Source organism: Pongo abelii, chromosome 13 (genome assembly GCF_028885655.2).
Source record: "Pongo abelii isolate AG06213 chromosome 13, NHGRI_mPonAbe1-v2.0_pri, whole genome shotgun sequence".
Taxonomy (NCBI): Eukaryota; Metazoa; Chordata; class Mammalia; order Primates; family Hominidae; genus Pongo; species Pongo abelii.
This window is the reverse complement of record NC_071998.2, coordinates 64,810,320-64,833,643: the sequence shown is the minus strand read 5'-3', so window position 1 is coordinate 64,833,643 and position 23,324 is coordinate 64,810,320. Positions and strand designations below refer to the sequence as shown.

The following is a 23,324-nucleotide window of genomic DNA, read 5'->3' as shown; positions in this document are numbered from 1 at the left end:
TGAAGAAGCACAGAGAAAAAATATAATTGATACTTTTATACAATATGTTAGAAGCTGTAATGGGAGAATGTAAAAAATATACAAACCATTTGTAGTACATGGGACGTGAAAGTATCATCAGTGTGGTAGTGTTTGTGTTGAGTTGGAAGGACAGGAAGAATTTGGCTCTGTGAATGGTTTGTAAGATTTCTGATGGAAGGAGCAGTGTGTGCAAGGGCGAAGAGACATACAGATGGGATAGCGATTGAGGAAAATGAGTAATCCAGGAAGGCTAGTGTATCTATTTTGCAGGGAAGTGGTAGGAGACTAAGATGGAAGCATAGTTTGGAGCAAGAATTAATAGACGCATTCATTAGTCAGGCCATCTGTCTTTCCTACAGCTCTTCTCTGTCAGTTCCACCAAGATGACCAACCATTTTCAGTCGCACAAAAATGCTGAAAACTGTTTCCAGTGGGAGCTTGAATTGAGCACACAGGTAGGGAATCTTGGGACAGCCATTTGCTGCCTTAAACCTGAAAAGTCAGCTATTAGACAGTTTCAAATGGTTGTCCCAGTCCTGACTCCCTGTAATCAAAAAATGATTCTTCTTTCTTTTCCCCTAGCATCCAACTAGGGTTACCAACCATCCTGATTTGCTTAGGACTGTCCTGGCTTAAGCACTGAGCATCCTACAACCCTGGCTTCTCAGTCTCAGGCAAACTGGGATGGCTGGTCCCCTACATCCCCACATAATCTTACCTATCCCTCATCTTCCCCTTTCGTGATCACGAAGCCTAGTTAAGGTACTGACTTTTCCCCTTCACTCTGACTTCTCACTGATTTCCAATCATTCCATATTAAAATCTAAACTGCCTTTGAACACCAGATTAATTTTCCTACAAGTCTTGTTTGGTAATGTCACTATTTTGTTCAAATACTTCCAATGCCTCCCTTCTGCCCACTGAATAAAGCTTAAATGCCTTAGGCTGCTATTTCATGTCTCCCCTCCCCACCCCCCACGCATAACCTTTCACCAGCCAACTTTTCTCATTTTGCTTTGGTGACTCAGGAGTCACTTAGTATCTTTTAGAACTTTGTAGGTCTTACATTAAACAACCGTACTGTTTTTGTTAACTGTGACTTGGATTACTAAAGTGACTCAGTACAGATTTTTAGATAATAAAATCTGGATAAAGCAATATTTTTTGTATATCAATTCACATTTCTCTCCTTCCTATTGCTTGGCTGAATTACAGAGTAGTTCTTAAAAACAAATTGATTTCTTTATATGACAAGTTCAACTTAGCACAAACATTAATGCACATCCACTAGGAAAATAAACCATAAAATAATCTAGAATTTAACAATTTTTAAAATAAGCCATAATTATTTTTCTAGTCATTCTCACTGACAAAAAATAATCCTGCTTTAAAAATTATTATATTGTTATTTTAAAGTGGGTTCAATTACTAATTACAACTTCTATAATTTTGTGTTATTGTTCCTTTGATAGTAAAAAAAGCCTCGTTTTATTCATGTGGCTTCATAGACATTTTTTAATGTCCTAAAGAAAATATCAGCGGGCCATGAAAACAATGTCCTCTACACCTCCCTTTTCTATGACTGAAAAAGAAGTCTTTTGATGACTTTCTTCATGGGGAAGAATAACTTAGAGTATTCTTCATTTATTCTAGGCTTCTGTTTTTTTTCCCCCTGGGATTTTCAGACTGTTTCTTTTCCTCATCTTTAGTTTTATTGATGGGTGTACTTTTGCCTGCTGAGGGGCCTGGGGCATCTCTATTTATAACCCTCCTGGCCCAGTCTAAACCCCGAGGGTTCTGCTTGCTCCTGCACTGCTGCTCTCCTCCTTGTCAAGACTGGTGTAAGTCCAGTGTCGTCCTTCAAAGCAGGCAAGTGGCTGTTAATGATGTTTTGTGCTTGCTAATATACATATGGCCATCCATCATCTCTTCGTCCTTTTGTTACTCAGATGCCAACAATCCAGCGCCAGTCTCTGCTGTGGATTTCCCTCTATTTTAAGTGCATTTATCATTAAGAATAAAATTTTATAAACATTTTTTGCTTTAGTATGAATTCACTGTTTTAAAATATTCTTAGGTTGGCATTGTGGTTCAAGTGAAAATGTCCTTGAGTTATATATGATTTCACTTTTAAACTCTGCTTTGTTAGAGTAAAAGTATGTGTCAACTACCCATTCTTTCTCACTTCCTCCACTGAAAACAACCTATGAAGCCCTAGGACTAAACATCACACACTGTCCTGTAATAAGGGCTTTGGAGTCTATGATGATTTTACAACATGACCACAAACATTTTGATTCCTCTTATGCCATCAAGACATAGGTTCTAGGTCTTCTCTCCTTGAATCTAGGTAGGCTTGTGAATTTTGGCCGATAAAGAATGGCAAAAATGACATTATGTGACTGCAAAGGCTAGGTCATAGAAGATTAGACAGCTTTTGTCTTATTTGCTGGAATACTTACTCTTGGAGTCCTTAGCTACTATGCTGTAAGTCTCCTGAGGAAGCCATGATTTGAGGAAGCTCAAGCTATGTGAAAAGGCTACATGTGGTCATTCCAATTGTCAGTCCCTGCTGATCCCAGTCTTTGAGTGCCTGTCTCCGTATCAGATACCAAACATGTGAGTGAAGAAGTCTCTAGATGATTCTAGCTTTAGTCATTTAAGTATTTCTAGGTGAATTACTAGACATATTGATGCAGAGATAAGCCATCCCTCTAAAGCCTATTCAATTTTCTGACCTATAGATTTATGTTACTCCACTAAGTTTTAGGACATTTTTCTTTTTTTAACTGCAATGTCTCTCAGAGTCAGATGTGACGAGATTATTTAATTTCCAATTTTCAGTTTCTTCATCTGTAAACAGAGAACAGTAATGATGCTTCTGTTATTGGCCTTTTTTTTTTTTTTTTTGAGAATTCAGTGAGAGAATGCATATAATTGAGCCTGAGGAATAAGGGCTTAATTCATGGTAACTATCATTACCATTACAGGCAATAATAATAAACATTTTTCTGCCTTTAGTGAGCCTAATAATTGCTTTTTAAAAAATTGTGGTAAAATACACACAATATAAAATTTATCATCTTAACTATTTTTGTGTGCGGTTCAATAGTATTAAGTATATTCACATTGTTGTGCAACCAATCTCCAGAACTCTTTTCATTTTGCAAAACTGAAACTTTATAGGCATTAAACAACAATTCTCATTATCCCTTCCCTCTGACCCCTGGCAATAACACTTCTATTTTCTGTCTCTATACATTTGGCTACTCTAAGTATCTCATATAAGTGGAATCATACAATTTTTATGTTTTGGTGACTGGTTTCACTTAGCATGATGTCCTCAAGGTTTATCCACATTGTAGGATGTGTCAGAATTTCCTTCCTTTTTAAGGCTGCATAATATTTCATTGTATTTATATGCCACGTTTTGTGTATTGCTTGTACCTTTTGGTATTGTGAATAATGCTGCCATGAACAAGGGTATATAAACATCTCTTTGACAACCTGATTTCAAATTCTTTGGGTATATATTAAGAAATGGAATTGCTAGATCATATGGTGATTATGTTTTTAATTTTTTGAGGAATCAACATATTTTTTCCATAGTGGCTGTAATATTTTTACTTTCCCACCAACAGTATGTAAGGTTCTAGTTTTGCCACATCTTTACCAACACTTGCTACTTCCTGTTTTTTCTTTTTAACAGTAGCCCTCCTAATGGGTATGAAGTGTATCTTGTGGTTTTGACTTGCAAGTCTGTAGTGCTTAGTGATGTTCAGCATATTTTCATGTGCTTATTGTCCATTTGTTTATCTTCTTTGGAGAAATTTCTGTTCAAGTTCTTTGCCCATTTTAAAATCTGATTGTTTTGTATTAAATTGTAGACATTCTTTATATATTCTGGATATGATATAATTTGCAAATATTTTCTCCCATTCTTTGGGCTGCATTTTTACTCTGTTGATTGTGCAGTGGTTGCTTTTAAGCAAATATCTTGATATATTATTAATTCAGTCTAAATCAAGATTTGAAAATGTATCATCAAAAATGTAAATATGACAGTGGAATTAACCTTGAATCAAGAATGATTCTCACTTTAAATCAGGCTTCATTTCAAGATTAGCAGGATGGATAGTTTTGATGAGAAAATCAGGTAAGCAAAGTAATATTCCTACCAACATAATTTATATTTTAGGAGCAAAGAAATATTCTTCAGATTTTGGGATTTTGTTAGTCAGTGCCAGCTCCTGGTGAAATGTCCAGTGTCTATCAAATGCTGTACTGGTATCATTATTGTAACTCACAGAGGCCATTGCATTGACTTCTACCCATCATGCCTTTCAACTTGTTGATGGAAAACCTCTGTAGTCTCTGTTGTAGCCCTTAAGCCATATGCAGTAACTTAGTGTAGTAGTGATTGATCTTATTTTGGCTTCAGGTGCTGATATATAGCTGAAAGATCAGTTTTTTTAAGGAATTCAGTTTACTTTTCCTTGGTGTTGCCTTGTAATTGTATACCTCAAAGTATATTTTAATTGATCACTTGCAGTTTTCTTCATCCAGGTATCTATAAATCTCCATCATTCTCCACTTTACCACAGATGCTTTAAATAAAGATTTATGTTCATTTCAGATGCACCAGTTAGAAAATGACTTCCTTAGTCGGGTAGAAGTTAGGCAATTCTATGTAGGATTTTTAAAAAATAACAGAAAATTTCAAAAGAAGTTAAAACTCACTAATCTGTAGGCAAAGTCTTGACCTTCTGACACATGAGATACAGTGAATTAAGCTTAATATACACATATTGGGGCAGTAGTCAACAAAAATTATTACCATAAATTTAAAATTTCACCCATACCTCAACTCTCTAACAGCAAAGTGGCATCTACTTTCTTGAGCTTTTGAATATTGGATGGATGAGGATGATTTGTTAGATTTTGATATAAATCCTTACAGGTATGAAGCTAATTCTTCAGAGGTTCAATTTAACTTCTTTCGGATTTTAAGTCTTTGAACCTGTAAAATGCTGAAAGGTGCATTCAATATATGTTTACCTTGAGAAACTACTAGAAGGATATTAGAAACAAATATTTGTAGGTTGGAAAGAGGCAACAGGAGCCAAGAAACCTGGATTCTAGGTCTGCTTCTGTCAGTAATTACCTCTGTGACCATTGGAAGGTCACTCATACTTTCAAGCTGTCATTTTCCTAATTCATCTAAGCTCCTGTAAGGCTCTAACATTTAATTTTTCTATATGTCTATAAAAATGACAGGAAAAGATAGGTAAAGATGCTTTTCCACTTACACACACACACACACGTGTGCGTGCACACACAATCCTCCTTATGTTATCTTAATTTACTCATGTCAATTGTTAGCTCTGTCAACTTAACCCATTTTAAATAAGAGTATACAAATAGTGCTTACTTGCTTAATTATTTATATATTACACTCAGCACATTATGATGAATCCATTATGGATACAGAATGGACAGAATGAATATAATGTGCTTCTGTCCCTGACAGTCATAATTTTTGAGGCATATCTGCTTTACTCTGGCAGGGCATCAAGTAACAGTCAAATGTATCAAAATAATAAAAAAGGATATTAATATAAAAAAGGGAAAGTGATGACTTTTCAATATAGTTTAATATGGATATTAATTTCATCATGACAAAGAGGATGGTGGCAATTCTTTTTTGTTATTAATGTCTAGATAATATCCAGAGGAAAGTGATCAGAAAGGAGAAAAGGTTGAGAATCACTGGCTTGAGTGGAAAGGTTAAAATAATTAGGATGTTTAGCCTGGATTAGAGAAGTCTTGTGGGAAGTGATGACTATATGTTAGTAATTGAAGCAATGCCATTTAGATTTGGGAGGTAAATCCAAGACCAGAAGGTGGACATTTGGTAAATTCAATTTAAGTTTCATGGAAATAGAGTTTTATTCAGTACGAGGATAAACTTTCTAACAATTGAACACTCTGGTAATAGTTTTGGCTGCCTTTTGAGACATACCATTTTCCAGAATGAGACTTGTTTAAACAGACATCGGCTCAGTGCACAAAACTCAAATGGCTTGCCAGGCAGGTAACATAAAGACGCAAGGTGGGTTAGTTGAGGCAAATGAGCAGTGTATGCTCCATTGAAAGTTTGCCAGATATGATCTTTCTAAAGAAACAGGAAATCAGAATTTTTACATTAGTCTTTTGATATATACATGTTGGCTTATTTATTTTTTACAAACTCTGTGGGCTGACTAAACAAGATCTACCTGGTTTGAGCATAGACAGATAATCTAGTTTCATCTTTGAACTCTATTTTTGATATTAAGTAGACATGCCATCTGTAGGCCAATCATAGAGCTGGGTGTATGGGAGGTGGAAACATTAAACGGTTGGAGGATTAGGTCAAACTTAAGGAACGAGTAGGATTTACAATTAATTTATGCTGCAAATTTACTGATACACTAACCTTTGCATATGCATAACTGCATAGGAGCAAGAATGACCTGTCCCAACAAGATCTGCAAAGAGAAATAACACAAGGCTTTGGATGTTTCCCCAGTCAAAGCTTCCAAGTAAACTATGTAAAGATAGAATGGGAACGAGAAAGTTCAAATAAATTCTCTAGATCTGCACAGTGCTTCAGGAATGAAGACTGAGGATTCAAGGGCAACCAATTAGAATTAGTACAACTCAAGGATCAGCTGCCCACGTTTTCCTGATTTCTTCGTTCTTGTGGGGCCCTTTACTAGTACTTCCCTTTCCGCTGGGAATACAGTGCCTTCCCCTGAATCCCCACCAATCATCAGGGCTTATTTCCTCAGTACCCTTTTTTGCTCTGTGACTCAAGTATTGTACCCAGTGGCTGTTGCTCCTATTAGCCCTGTGCCAATCCACATAGGGATGGGGCAGTGGAAACTATCAGGACAGGTGCCATCTAAAGGCAGGATGGGGTTGGCTTAGTTGCTACTAAGTGCTAGTCAGTTGTTGCCATATGGTAAGGCAGAACTTTTCTTTTTCCATTGTATCATAAGTGAAGCAGTTGCATCAAATTTTTTCATGAGGTTTGGAAGAAATACAGGGAGGTTATATCCCAGAAGAATCAGTAGCTTCATATTGAATATTAGACCTCCCTCTACCAAAAAGGTCCCCAGTCCCCCAGTGGACTGCTCTGTGTTCCAGGTTTCTAAGATCTTCTCCTCTCATTTTCTCCTCTTCCTTCTTACCTATTCATAGCTCTTCTTCCTTAACCTCCATGTTTAACTTTTCATGCTTCTTCATGAAGTTCAACTCCTTCCTCCCTTTCCTTACATTTCACCCAGTTCTATGTTTGCTTATTCAAAACCTCATAACATTACTTGACTAAACAAAGGTTCTGCACTTCAAATGTAGGTGTTTTAATCACATGTAACACTTGCCCGATCTTTGTAATGACTATCTCTTTTCTTTCATGAGATCCTAGCCTTAGGTATGACCTCCTCCTACACCACCTGTGTAAGTGAAAAGTGGTCATAATAGCTTTGTCTTTTTCCCTGCTACGAATTTAAGTGTTCCTCCTGGAAAGCTGGAATATAAAAAGTCAGCTGTTTTTGCTCTAAATTGTGTTTTTTCAATTACACATAGCAGATGTAAATTTATTTTACAAATACTTTGAAGCAAATAGGGACTTCTGCTGCCTAAAGTCTGATGAAAGTGTTTAGATCACAGTAGGCCTTGAAAAGACTTGGTACTGGGGAGGTGTTTGAGGTGTAGGAGAAGATCCAAGGGGGAAACTTGAGAAGCAGATGTCATGGGGAGAGGGAAATGTGGAAAGGGAATGTAGACTTTCAGGTCCAGGAGAATAACAGGGACTAAAATTGTTGAAAGATTGAAGAAACCCTTCTCTTTTTCTTCCTGTGTTTCAACTTTAGCCAAAAGAAAGTAGACTCTTTCATGCTTTTTCTCTTCTAACTTCCTTTCCTCTCTAACTCACTTGTATTTCATGCATAATCCAAATTACTTTTAGGTTTTGGAGGGAAGGCAAAATGTAACCTCTACCTGTTTTAGAAGTTTTAGCAAGGGTTTTTAACAAAAAGATTAACATGAGAAAAAGAGTTTATTAATGCACGTAGAACATATCACACAGGAGAATGCTCAGGGAAAAGTAACTCAAAGTGGTGGCTTAGAACTCTGATTTTTGTAGCAACTACAACAAAGAACAACACATTTGCAGAAAAATGACAAAACAAAGGAAAATGGTTTTTAGGTTTCCAAGAGTAGGGAGCTGTGGGTAAGTAAATATATGGGAGGAAAGTATGGAGGAAGGTTTGTTTTGGAACTCCTCTGGCGTTGTCTCTGGGTAAAGAGTCTAGTGTCATCCCCACTAAAGAAGAAGTTATATCCCTCCTTTAGGCAGAAAATAGGGTGGTAGAGAGAGCTTTTCTTGAATTTTTTGCTTCTTAATTGCTTCAGCCTTAAATAATTTTTGTGTCAAAGAGGCATGTTTTGGGGTAACATATCCTGGTTTCCCTCAGTGTCCCCAAATCATAGCATGTTCCTTTTTGGCTTGACTCTAACTTATTTTTGGAACTTTCTGCACTCAATACAGTGAGCTTTCTTCTTTGCTCCCTGTAAGTACACTGTAAACCACATAGCTCATTACCTCTCAAAGCAGGTTTCTTAGAAGCAACAGCTGCATCACCTGGGAACTTTTACAAATGTGAATGCTTGGGCCCTACCCCAGAGGGAGTGAATCAGACACTGTATGGGTAGGACCCAGAAATCTGTGTTTTAATAAGTCCTTCAGGAGATTCTAATGCATGCTCAAGTTTAAGAGATCAAGCCTAGCCTTCTGTTAATCCTGCTAGGCCTTTGGTTAAGCTGTTCAGTTTGAGATTTGCTCTATGAACTTGGCCAACCTCCATTCATGTGGAAGCTAGAATTTAGCCTCAGATCTGTGCCTGGTTTTCCAGTCCATTTTGCCAGAGAGTTCTGCACTTTGAGCAATAAAATAAATGCTGTGCTTCATCTTTCTCAGCTTTTTATGTATAGTCGCAGAATTTTGAAGAGATAGAGTGCTAAGATTTGGGTATCAACTTCCATCCCAAACCTCCTCTAACCTGGTATGTTGGCTAATAGTTTTAATTCCCTTGAAAAGATTTGACTCTGGAATGGGAATAGGGAATAAAGGATAAAAGGATAAGAATAAGGTTAAAAGATAATAAGAAGAATGAAAAAAAGTAACAAGCTGATATTTTTAACTTAAAGTAGTGGAGGATGTTCAGTCCTAGGAGATCAATCTTGATTTACTCAGCAGCTGCTGGTGCAAGAAATCATGGGTAGGACATAAGCACTACAAAATGTAATGTCAGGTAATTGTATAGACACTTTTGTGTTCGAGCATTTATTTATGTCCAAGACAATATGAATTGTGGTGTGTTTGTGAGGGATATCTCTGGTTAGAATGTTGGACACAGAAATTTATTTTGGAGCTGTTTGATGCCAACACTGTGGCTCAGAATATGATGAGAACCACAGAAGTTGTTGGTACACAAGGCCACTCTAAGTTCACATTTCTCTCACCTCCCTCCAGTAGAGAAAAGGAGTAAGATTGAGGATGAGATTACATTTATATGGTTTCAGTGGGAGCCACCACGTTAATACAACACAACTTTTTTACTTGAACATTGATTGATCTTGGGTTGAGCAGCTGACCCATTTGGGAAAATTGTGCTATTGTTCAAGGGGTCAGGACTAATTTCACAGTATCACATGGCATGAATTTAGTGGTTCTCAAATTTTAGCAAACATCAGAATCACACAGAGTGCTTGGTAAAGTAGATTTCCGTGTTCCACTCCCAGAGTTTCTGATTTGAGTTGGTGTGGAGTCAGGTCCGTGTATTTGCAATTCTAACAAATTCCCTGCTAGTGCTAATGCTTCTGGTCTAGGAATCACACCTGAGGAATCAGAATCACTGGTTTAAGGAATAGGCTTTATAAAGCAAAGAAGAAAATTGCAAGGACAGGATTAGCTGAGACGGTCTAGCCTTTTTCCTCTCTTTTTCCCACAGAGAGACTTCCCAGGGCCCGATACCCTACTGGACAGGCAATGTGGAGTTATCTATGTTCCATTAGGGGGACTTCATGCTCCTGGGGGCGTTCCTTTTATGGAGAAATCACGAGGGCAACCATCAGTGGAGGATAACCAGTGTACTTTGGTACTAGACAATGTGGATTTGAGTGCCAGCCCTTCACATCAGGAATTTGGTAATTCCAACTATCCAACACTTGGGAACTTGAGAGATAGTGGGAGTTACCTCCTACAGAGAGAAGGGAGTGCAGCAGCCCCTACTGAGAGAAGAAAGAGGGAATCTTCCTTTCACCTTTCTCCCCATTGTCCTGCCTTCCCCCAACTCTGGGCCTAGCCGGTTCATTGTTCAGGCAATTATAAAGGAGCTCTCAGGATCACTTTTGGTAGTTCTCCTCATCACATGACACATGCTATCTACTTCATACCCAAAGCCTCTGATTCCACTAATTTTACTAGGTGTAGATACCTGATCTAAATTGGACTAATCAATGTCTTTCCTTGAAAGTTGATTTCAGAAAAAAAAATATGTATTTTACCTGCCTCTTGAAACTCATGGAATATAAACCCAGGTGCTCTTGTCATTGGCTATTTTCAGCCATGTGGCCCAGGAAACCCAGCAACCTTGTCTGAAGAGGGAGAGAAGTAAGCCAACTTTTAGAGGAGGGGAAAGAAGATACGGGAGTGGGAAAAAGACTGGGAAGTATTTGACTTTATGCTTCCTGTAGTTTCTGAGGCCTAGAAACTTTGATTTTGATCCTGAGGATTCAAGAAAGAGCCACTGTCCTCTTTTGGCCTAACTTGTTGTGTGATGGATCCCTGTCCTTTGTAAGAAAGAATACTTCATTTAGAAGTTGTCATTTCCAAGCCAAAAGGTAAATTGAGTCACAAGAGGTTTCACTTAAAATAAGTCTAGCAAAGGCCTTCAGAGTTTGTGTTCTATTTTAATTTAAGTTTTTCTTTGCAGAGGCTTCATTGTGTGTTGGGGGGTCACTTAGAATCACTTCGATCTCGAATTCCATCACAGCTCTGTTATCTGCAGGGCTTGGAAGTTAAAAATGTCATGTAAATTTCCTAAGGCTCAATTTTCTCCTCTTTATTGAAGGACTATATCCTTTATCATACAGTGTTGTTTAAGAATTGACGTGAAAAATAAAAGTACGTAGCACAGTCTGTCTGATTTTAGTGTGTTTAAATTTCAAAACACATTTTCTAATTTTGAAAGACATCCCCCAAACATGATGTATTTACAATAAGATATATATAACAAGCATAAAAACAAACAAAAAATTAAGATTTTGCAAAAGAAGGAAAAGAAATTGTCAGGACCAGTATAATTGCTGAGTCTATTAGTCATGGTTCTCCAGAGAAACAGAACCAATAGTAGATATTTATATTTATATATATCTGCTGTATATATATTTATATATCTGCTAAATAGATATATTTGTACATATATGCTGTATACATATGTTTCTATATATATGTTGCTCTCTCGGTATGTATATATTCCTTAATACACATATCTGCAGGGTAGGTGGGGGGCTGGGGACCCAGACTCACAATTCAGATTCAAATGCAGCCTGCTGGCAGAATTCTCTTTTCCTTGAGAAAGATCAGTCTTTTTCTATTAAGGTATTTTACTGATTGGATAAAGCCAACCCACATTGTGGAGAATAATTTGTTTCATTTGTTTTATTTATTCAAAGTTTACTGCTTTAAATGATCATTGCACCTAAAAAAATCTTCACAGAAACATCTAGAATAATGTTTGATCCAGTATCTGGCTACCATGGCCTAATCAAGTTGACACATATAATTAACCATCTCATCAAGACTGATTTTATTATCTATTTATTTATTTAGAGACACGGTCTTGCTCTGTTGCCTGGGCAGATTGTACAATGGCACAATCATAGCTCATTGCAACCTTGACCCCTTGGCTCATGATCCTCCCACCTGAGCCTTAGGAATAGCCAGGACTACAGGTGCATACCACCAGGCCCAGCTAGTTTAAAAAATTTTTTTTAGAGACAGGGTCTCGCTATATTGCTAGGGCTGGTCTCAAACTCCTGGGCTCAAATGATCCTCCTGCCTTGGCCTGCCAAAGTGCTGGGATTACGGGTGCGAGCCACCACACATGACCCTAAGACTGATTATAAATTTAATTTTGAGCTTCCTAGTAAGCCTAGGAAAAAAGAGAGATATATCTTTCATGCAGTCTTTTATTAAGTAAGACAACTTTCTTAGCAGAGACCATTTTTCCATACATTAAATTCCAAAATATGGTATGGTTTCTTATATATAATTTTGTATTTTGGACTTTGAATGATATCATAGGCAAGGCTTTTAAGAATTATTGTTTTATAATTAATGGAGAAGCAACTTTGGTATGGCTGTTTCTGGGAAAGATTCTCTGTAAAATCAATGAAGGTTATTCTTCCTAGGATCCTTAATTGGTGATTTGCTTTTGGTTACATTTGTAACTCCCACAACCCTCTCATGAGTTGGAGCAAATTTATAAATATGTAGCTGCTTTACTTCTTCAGGGCTTGACTAAATCAACTTTTTAGATATCTTTGAATTTGGAAAAATGCCATCTCCTGCATCCAATCTGTCACCAAATTCTGTCATTTCTGACTCCAATATTCTTTAAAAACTGTACATTCCACTCCCTCCTGTTGCCAGTGTCTTAGTTTAATCTGTTATTGTTTCTCACATGAACCTAGGCAATAGTTTCCAAACTTATCTCTGCTCCTTCTTTGGTCACTTCAAATGCTGTCTTTACACAGACACCAGACGGCCCCTTTGTGGGACACAGTTATCATGCTACTTTTCTGTTTAACAATTATCTTTGATGTCCCAATAAATAAAAAATAGAGTTTCAGCATCACATGTACCTTAACTTTTGACCATATCAAATTATTTAGAATACTTAGAAAATGCCATCACTTAGAGAGTTCTGCCTCTGCAGATTGCTGTTTCCTCTGCTTGGAGTACTCTATCCTCCCAACTATCCTAGACAAATCCCAGTCATTCTTTAAGACTCAGCTTAAAGGCCATCTCCTTTGTCAGACCTTCCCTGACACATGTAAGCAAGAAGTCACATTCCTTCCTCCTTCCCCCAGATCAACTTTAACATTTGAGTTACATCTCCTTGGGTGTCAGGGTCTGAAATTAAGGCATAAAGTGGAAATCACGAATAGTTATATCACCCTTGAAAATACCTTAAATAGCCCATCAAATAGAATGTGTTAAGTCTACATTCATGCCACATTGAGACTGACATACTATTGCTCCGTGAGTCCTACATAGAGCAGGCTTCCCTCAGATATTGGGACCAGTTGCGCTTTCATTAATTAAGCAGATGTAAAGCAGTTGGATTATGTTTAGTTTGTGTTTCGTGGTTATATATAATAAAGACACATAGTGTCTTTAAAACTAGACACATACTGAGTGCTCTACACTGAGAGGTACGTGCATGAGGGGCTAAGGCTGAGAACCATTGACTGCCATCTTCTGTCACATGCATACAGTAGGGTATATGCTCACTGAAAGGAACAGTGTGGGGAATTAGCTGCACATTTAAACTGTTTCTTTCTGTGTTTCTCTCTCTCCCTCTCTCTTGTGCCATACTCAGGAGTTTAGTACAAACACATCAAATGATTATACTCTATGGTGCATAACTTAATTCTAGTTGATTAACCTAGGTAGGGCACTCACATTGTGATACAAATTTTCGTTTGATGCTCAGGAATCCCCAGGCCATCAGAGTAGAAAGCTCCATGAATACAGACCTATATTTTTTATATCTATTTCCTTTCCTCATACATTATTAGGACTTTAGTGGTCATTTCGTGAATCAGTTAATAGAAGGCAAAGGACAAGGCATTGAAATTTCCTTCAGCTTTCACTAGGAACTTTCAGCATGATGAGAGGGAACTTTAACATGTCTGGTCATTTGTGACAAGCTTGTGCATAGGAATAAAAATAGTCTATTTGATAGGCTTGTGAAAGATAATATAGGACAGATAAAATACCGCATAAATGCTAAATAATAAAGTGACAAGCACAATATGTCAGGGGACGCATAGTAATGCAACTATGTCTGTAAAACATTTACTGTATTTTGTCTCTGAAATGTACAACAACAACAACCCACCAAATGGCGGCATCTGTGCTTATTTCCTCCCTGGTCCTCGATATTTGGAATCCTTTCAATGTTCAATGCCCAAAAATGCAATAAATATTTTTACTTTGGTACATCTATATTTTAACACTGGAGTTGGTACCAGCCAGGATTGTGGGGTTACTCACATCATGTGACTCTCCTCCCACCATTCAATGTGTTTACAAGTGAAAACTGATAAAATGAGCATCGAAGGCAGCCTGGGAGGGAGAATGAATGGGAGAAGGCATTGCAGAATGCATACTGAGGGCTAAGTGTGGAAGGCTCAAGAAGGGGGTGGGTACTGTTTATAGGCAATCTTATTAGAAGTGGTGGGAAGAGCAGGAAGTGGGAGAGTAGGTATGTACAAGCTCTGATCTCTTTGAGCACCAGGTGGCACTACTGCCTTCTCGCTTGGCTGCTGCCTACCTGTGTCAGGGGAATTCCAGAAACCTAGATTTTTGTAGGAAAGGCTAGAAGATTAAGAACCTATATGCGTCAAGAGAGAAATGGGTAGACAATACAGAGATCAGAATGTTTCTTATTGATCAAATCCTAGGAATGACTGTAATCACGGCACTCTGCCAATTTTTAGCATTTCACAAGCCATCAAGGGACATGATTTGATATTGTTAAACTCAAATTTATGAATAAGAGACATTGTTTAGCTTAGGATATCACTAGCTTGTAAATGTATCAGTAAGTTGCCAAGTTCCTAGAGGCAGAGAAATGTGTAGAAAACCAACCAACCAACCAACCAAACTAAACCAAAACAAAATCAATCGCTACAAGTTACTTAACACATATGTAACAGTCAATTGGAGGGTATGTATCTGTTTGTTGTATCAAGAAGATTCCTTCTCTTTGGCAGTAGGTGGTTTTTTGAGTAGTCGGTTTCTGTGAATGGGATAACTGATCTAATTCCCCGTTTCTTACTTGCTATTAGTAAGTTTAGAAGTAAATATGGGAGCCATTTGTAGCCAGGATAACATTTTGCAAGATTGTAAACACATTTTAGCCACATCCCCAGGCTTTACCTTTCATCTTGCTTCTACATCTCACACAATATTTTACATTATATTTCACTTTCACTTTTAATTTATTATATTGTATATGTTTATATGCTCTGGAAAGAGCATATCCTAAGTTTATGTGCTTATATCCTAAGTTTACATGCTCCGGAAAGCTCCTCTAAATACTTTCTGAAATAAGGAAAGGAAGACATATAATTAATTATGTAATTATAACAAATTTCCATCAGATGTACATTGCTGAATACCAAGAATCAATAGAATTGCTCCTTCCCTCAAGAAGTTTCCAACCAAATAATGGACTTACTAGAAAATGTGCACTAAATAAAAATTTTTTTCTTGAAAGTATAAGTTTTTGGAGTAGAGATATCTAAGAGTAAACACAAGGGAAAAAGGGATACTTGATTCCATGATTAACTTCGTATTTCTACTGTTGGCTTTGCGTGGCCTCTGGCAAGATGTATAACTGTCTCCAGCATCAATTTTTCAATAGTAAAAGGCAGATTCACCTTGGGACAAACACTTGGATAGGCTACAGTGATGAAAGGCATGGTGTGCTGTAATATTTTACTATTGTTATGTAACATTTGATTATAATCTCACTCTCAGCAAAACCAGTAGGAGAAAAGTTCAATTTGAGTCACATACTAAAAGGAAAAAAATGTGTTTTGACCGAAATTCAGCACATTTTCTATAGGAAAGTGCCACACTATAGAGGCTACGGGTATAGTAGATGCTGTTTTTATTTTTAAGCTTCTATTTACAACAGTTTGAGACAAATATTCAAAATTGTGTTCTTCATGTAAGAAAGTAAATGTTTTTGGAAAAAAATACAACATAAGCTTTTTTTTTGAGGATTTTAGGCTGGAAGAGAACGAAGCTAAAGAGAGTAAAATTGGGAATATTCTCCACAGGCTACTTTTCAGTAAATTTTAGAGCAACCAATAACAAAATTATTTGCTATTGCATTGAAATTAATATTTTCTTTATTTATTAATTTTTTATTCTTTTAAAACAGATATGTAACTGATATGCCAGGGTGCATTACTTTGTAGAAATGGTAGTGTGATTATTTTGGGATAAATGAAGAAGAAAAGAGGTAGAAACTACAGAGGAAGGAATGGAGCTTGATTCTTACCTTTAGTTAGGCTCAGTGACTTCATGGAAAACCATGGGCCAGAGACAGTGGCACCTAGTAGGCTTTGGTGTCAGATAGAGCTGAGTGGAACCCAGCTTAGTCTGTGGCACTGGGTAAGTTCCTTCACTTGATTCTTGGATTCTTTGCAAAAAGTGGACACAATAACATCAGCCTCATTGAAAGAATAAGAAACATGCATGAAGTTTCTAGTTCAGGGCCAGACGAGGCTTATGGTAGATGCTCACTGGATGGCAACTAATAAGGTGGGACAATTCATTCAAAAATCATCTCCTTTTATTTCTATTTAGGAGAGGACAGGAAATAGTAGCTTTGCATCATGGCTTTACTTCATAGTGGGTGGCAGATGACTTTAGGTAAAGTATGTTAGTGGCCCATCAACTGCTGTGCAAGGCCGGTCTCCTACTAGTCTTTTTCCAATTTTGAAAAGTCACTCCTTCCAAGCTCTCATTTGCCTTTGAAATCTGTCTTGATCAATAGCTAGCTTCCATGAGGTCTAGACTTATCTGCCTTCCTTATGTATATTCAGAGGGCAGGGGCCATGTTTTATAAAATCTCATAGTAGGCAGCACACAATCATACATCTTACTTTTTCCTAATGACATAATTTATTTTAATGCAAGCTTGTCAGCCAGGGCATTGAAAGATCAGCCTGATACCGTAGTTCTTTTTTTACTTTTATTCCTTGACCTGCTTGCCCTAGGTGACTAGTGAGAAAGTCAGCACTTTTTGAACACATTACTCTGTGTAAAGCATCCTGTTCAGCACATTACAAAGGGGGAACACCTCAGGTGTTCATCAATCAGGTGGGTAATACATAAAACTTTCTTAAGTTTTCAGGAATTAAAATTTCTCTCTACTTTGAATCCCCTATAGCTCACTGAGTTATACCCATGAAGAAATAAAAATAAAATTCTAAGACCCCAATCGACTGAGTGGACCATTTCTTTGCCAAGGGGATGCCAAAGAAAACTCGGAAGCTGAGCCCCTGGCCATGACAGGATGTGAGGATGGACATGTCCCGTTATATCCCTTCCCTTGCTAACCACTCTTAGGCTTTCTTCCCTAAGGGTTAAACAGAAACAAGCCCTTTGGAGAAATTTTACTGCTGATTTCACCCAACTGCCTGAGTACTGCCACTCCCTTTTGCAGTTTCTGCACAACCAATCAGCATTCCTTCCCCATAAGAAACCACTGACCACGAAGTGGTTGGGGCCAGTCTTTGAAGAATGAGCAGTGAGGGTTTTTGTGTCCTCTGCTTCACCTTTTGATGTCGGAGGGCTGAAAACTTCACTCTCAGATCATGTTAATGCCGCCATTTTTGAAGATGGGGTCCCATGGAGAGGCATGAACTCAATTGCACCTGCGCATGTTTCTCCTTTCATAAATATTCATGACTCCTCCTATAGCTTATTGAATATGTATAGTCAGCCACCTCATTCCGCATACATCTCTGTCTTATTCTTCCCACCCTCGAAATGTCTGTTTCTGGCTTCTGGAAGGAGGCTATGTTTCCCAGCCTGTCAGAATGGCCACCCTGCAGGCTACAATCCTTTATGAGAAATAAAGCTCCACTTTACAAATGTATGAACCTTTTCATTCATCAGTTGACACCACTTAATCAAATTGGGGCTCTTTTTCTTCTTTAATTTCATGCTTTGCATTTTCATTCAGGGGTCTTAGAAAATGCTAGGATTTGAACCTAATTCCTGGTAACTTCATCTATCAGTGCTGATGTCCACTGAAATATTATGATACAGGTCTGATTCTGAGAGTTTGGTCTATGCAGCTCACCACCTAGACTGCCTTCACTGCTCGCTGCAAAACCTCTCAGTCTGAGTCCAAGTTCCTGACACTGCCAGGCTCTCAGGACATATTCAGCTGCTCCTTTACAACTCCAGAGACAGAGCTCTGCTTCCATGTGCTTCTCAGCTTCCTGGGCTCTTTCCTTTACTGCCATTCAATCCTCCCAAACCTGGAAGCAAAGGTTTAATTAAATCCTTTCTCAAGGAAACTGAGGCTCAGAGAAGTTCAGGAATTTGTCCACTGTTATATATTTCACAAAGGGAGGAGTACACTTTCAGAGCAAAGTCCAACTAAATTCATGATTCAAGTTTCTCCCATTATGCTGGACTGCCTCAACGATTTCAGCTAAGTCTCGGGTCTTTTTAATTCTCATGCTAAAACCTATCATCTATTACTAACTTTTAATAGTTTAACTCTTATTTTTAGTTACATGTCACCTTGGAAAGTAAAAACTGGAGCTTTAAAGGCATGTTTCTCAAAATGTGGTAGTCTACATCAGAATTACCTGGACTAATTGTTAAAATATTTATTCTTAGGCCGAATCACAGCCCTACAGAATCATTATTTCTACTGGGCCATGGAATCTGTATTATTACTAAGCTCACCTAATAACTACTATTCATGTCAGATTTAGTAGATTATTTCTTTAACATCTGTAGACAAGTTTATTTTGATCTTAGTAAGGAGAGTGAGAAATAATTGAAATATGAGGTGCTAAGGCTTTGAATTGGTTTCTCACGCTAGCTAACTATTGAAAATTTTGGATATGGAGGAATGACCTTAATATTGGGAAAAGAAGAAGAAAACAGAAGAACAACAGATGGATTCCTGAGACCTGAGACAAATTTCCTCTACTTCTTGATTTTGCCTGCAGGCAGTTCCGTGTGAGAGTGGATGAACTGGTGAGAAAATGTATTTGAAATTTAAAACTACAGTAACTTTTGGGTTAAGAACTATATTCCCAAATGAAATAACTTTGTTATTATTTTTAACTCCCCCTGCCCAAATACCCTAAGGACTTAAGCTGCTTGATATAGCAGTCTAGGTGCTCACTTTCAGAACCAAGACAGCTTTTCTATTTTATTCTTCACATCACAGTAAAACTGTTAGATGGGCTGAATGCCTGGGTTCAAAATTTCAGAAATTTGCACCTAAATTGCACCTGTAAAATATGTCCTCACATATGTAAGTGAGTCATTTTACTTGCAAATTATTGTTTTGCATATGCAATTACTTGCTTGCATCTGGATATACATTTTGTGGGACAATTAAGTGTTTACGTTAGAAAATTAGATCACTAATTTTATGTTCATTTTTATAAGACTTAGAACTTAAATTACCAGAATGTTTTTAGACAGAAAGATCAGTATTGCATATGGTCTAAATTGTGAGGGAGGAGTACATTCTTTCATCCATTCATTTGTTAATTTGACAAATATATTCTGAATGCCTACTGTGGATCAGCTGATGTAGTAGATGCTAAACTTACAATGATAAACAAATAGTCCTGCCTACGGACATGGAGATTAACGCTATGTTCAGTTGTGTTTAGAGAGACCAGAAATTTGTTAGTGTCCTGTTTGTTAACTTCAAAATATGCAGTTTTCATTTAAATCCCAGGTTATTTTCTAATATGTGCCATATCAAGTTGAAAACTGACAGTTGTCATTTCTCACTACTGTCACTGATGGAATGAATAATAAAATGGGGGAGTGATTTTTTACTTGATTTTGCTTTCCTCCTAATTTACAAATTAGTATGGTAAGTTTGTATGTCTTGTGCAATCGTTGGGCTCTAGATCAGGTAGTCTGTGGATGATTAATAGAAGCATAATTTGGTGAAAATTAAAGGCTGATGATGGTCTTTGAATGAATGCCCTTCCTATGGGAAGACATTCAGGGGTTTTGCAACACTTGACACTTGTATACTTTTCTCTGGGTAAAAACTATATTTTAGAGTGCTTAGTTTGTTGGGATAATGACTTCAAGATTAGAGAGACATTGCATTACACACCTACACATTTCTTCATAAACAAAAATATATCAATACACCTGCACACATATGTACCTTGTGTCTATAAAGCCTGTGTAAAACACTGGTCTTTTAAATCTATCAATTTATCATTCAGGACCTAATTATAATAATACATTTATAGATATTTTGGGTTGAAAGAAACTTGAAAGTATTTTTTATTTAGTTCCCTTGCTTTACAAATGAGTAAACTGGGGCCTGAGGAGGTTAAAAGAATTTTAAGGATTACACAGAAGTTAAGGCAGAGTAAAGACTAAAATCTGGTATATAGGCATTCATTATTTTTTGAAAAATATCTTTCGTGAAGAAATGTAATGGAAACCAACCAACATTACCCTTGCAGATCCTGTGATGATGTTGAATGTGGCTCTTCTTTAAATAAATGTGGGAGGAAGAGAAAAATTATACAAAATCAGAGAAGAGTCAGAAAAGCATAAGTTTGTCTTCTCTGTTAGATGCTGCTTTTTCTAGTAACCACAAAGCTTGACATACATTAAGGGCAAATAAAGATGAGAGATGCAGTGATGGTAAAGGGAAGGAATAGGGAGAGAGATATCTTGAAATTTTATGTACTTACACAATGTTTTGTTTTGTTGCAATCAGGGTCCCAACAGAAAACAGATGTCAAGCATAAATTAAGAATATTCCAAGAAAATGTATTTACATAAGAACCAATTACAGAAGTGTGGGCTTGATAGAAACCACAAGAAATAGTACAGTAACACTGGATTAGTAACCATGGAGCTGGTACCACCTCTAGGCCCAGGGGAATGAGGAGAGAGAGAGTGATTACTAGGACCCAGAAGGAGCAAATTTTCTTGAGAGGGCTGTCTTGAGAGGAGCAGTGACCTTCATTGGAGAAGGTCAGCCAGGTTGAGGCAGGGGATCCCAGCAGAAAAAATCCCGTAATGTTTTCTACTCATCTCTGATTTCTTGCTGATATCCCCATTGTTAATTCTAACTGGAAGCCGGAAAGCAAGGAAGAGCCCATTAATGTCATCTGCCAGTGGGGAAGAAGGCAGGTGGAAAGGTGTAGGTAGGGATTTGGAGTTGCAAACAAATGGCACAAGGTATATTCTTCCAAAAGGAAGTCAAACACTCTTACAAGAATATAAAGAATGTTAGAAAATGGCATAAATTAAAATACTGTGAAAGAAAAAAAGAAAATAAAGAAAAATAACTGATGCCATTGAAACTAAAAGACTAATTTATACAATTGCTCACACTAGATGGAAAATTATGTATCTCTAATGTAATCGTTCAGAGATAGGTGGGTAGTCTAGGGACAGCTCTGCTTGGTGAGGGCATTGTTCTTTCTTTTTGCTTTGATCAGCACCACACCATGTTTAAATTTTAGTCTGTAGGAAAATCAAATTATGGCGTGGGGAGCGAGCAGCTTCCCCTTAAGGAAGTGGCTGAGACATTATACGCTTCTCTTCTGTAGCTCCTCGGAGTCCCCGGGTGTTGGACCCTTCTGTGACCTCCAGCTATTTGATTCACTTTGCCTGTCTGTTAGGTCTGGCAGTTGGACACCTAGGGCAGATTCAGCCTTTTGCCCTCAGAAAGCTCTCTACTTGGCCTCTACTGATCAGCCAGGCTTCATACCTAAATTGTTTGGCTGTGTCATCCTATCTGAACTTAGGTGAATGCCAGAGCACATGGTGCTGGGTCTCTGAGTGCCTGCCAATGGGTCAAATACAATCTAGGTTGTGCAGGTAATTCTCCATGGGGTAAGTTTGGACCAACATAGAAGAATGGAGGAAACCCGATTTCTCTCTTCTTTATCATATGTACCCTTTCATAGTCCTTATCAAATTCTTTGAAGCACAGTGTTTCTTGGTAGTCCATCTGGAGAAGTTCTATGCATGAAATAGATGCAACTGCCAAACAATCAGCTTTGTGTTGTTGAAACATCATTTTACATCTTGCATAGCTCACTTGCCTTCGTCCTCATCCTGGATCCTCTGAATTTATGCCTTGCCAAAAAGCATCTACCTTTCATCCTTGATTCAGGCTTTGTGTTCTAGGGAAGCTGATATAGAACACATCTATTCACATTTAGTTGATCAGTCTTGGTCCGTGATAAAACTTGAAGTAGAGAAGTGTTTTGCTGAATAAGAAAAATGAGAGAATTGTGAAATTTTGGGAATAGTGAGAAATTTTTGCCAAAGAAGAAGAAAATAAAGTCAGGAATGAGACCAAAACAACAACAACAACAACAACAACAAATCTAAAACAAAATAAAATGTGTAACAAAACTCTTTATATCAAGTAGATAAAAAACTTGATTTAACTTTTACAGAAGCCACCACAAAAAAGAAAATATTATTTATTTTTATGTTCATGATACAATGAGAAGAAAAAAACACATACAAACCCAAATCTTTAGGAAAATTCCAAATTCTTTGTATAAATTTCAATTAAATTTTCTTTCTGAATCCTGTATCACTTATGAATACTATCAGAAATAAATAACAATGGACGACTAATAGCGACTTCATAATGAAGATGTTTGATTATCTCACTCAATAGGAAGTGTAGAGGTAAGCATCCAAAGGTTTATTTGGTGGCCCTTCAGGATCACTAAAGATCCAAGTTATTTTCATCTTTTGCTCTCCCATCTTCAGTACATTGCTTTTGATCCTTTGGTTTGTCTTCTCTTGGTGGCGAGATGCCTGCCAGTATTCCAACTATCGAAGGTAGGAAGTGGGGAAGGAAGTACAGGACAGGAGAGAAATTTTGCTCTAATGTCTTTCATGGGATGGCGGAAGGTCTTTCCTGGAATTCCCCTACATCAACTTCTGTTTATGTCACACTGGCCAGAAGTGGGTCATCATGGCCATTCAAACCTGCAAGAGAGGCTGGGAGTGTGAGCACCTGCCTTTTTGAGCCTGAGAAACTCATAAGGAGAAGAGGGTTGAGAAAAGGCAGATGGAGACACAACTGGTAGTGTTTATTTTTTTTTATAGTTCTCATAATGAGAATTACCTGTGATATACTGAATAATATCCTAGATAACACATTACAGTAGATATG

General features: G+C 37.5%; 1 long non-coding RNA gene across 1 annotated transcript; it reads right to left on the bottom strand.

Annotated features, from left to right (window-relative positions):
• Nucleotides 1–11,024: 11,024 nt before the first annotated feature.
• Nucleotides 11,025–23,037, bottom strand: LOC103891475 (uncharacterized). Its single transcript, XR_655719.3, has 3 exons — nucleotides 22,814–23,037; nucleotides 22,083–22,398; nucleotides 11,025–11,132 (listed from the first exon to the last, which is right to left on the bottom strand). It is a non-coding gene; the product is annotated as an uncharacterized LOC103891475 (long non-coding RNA).
• Nucleotides 23,038–23,324: the final 287 nt, after the last annotated feature.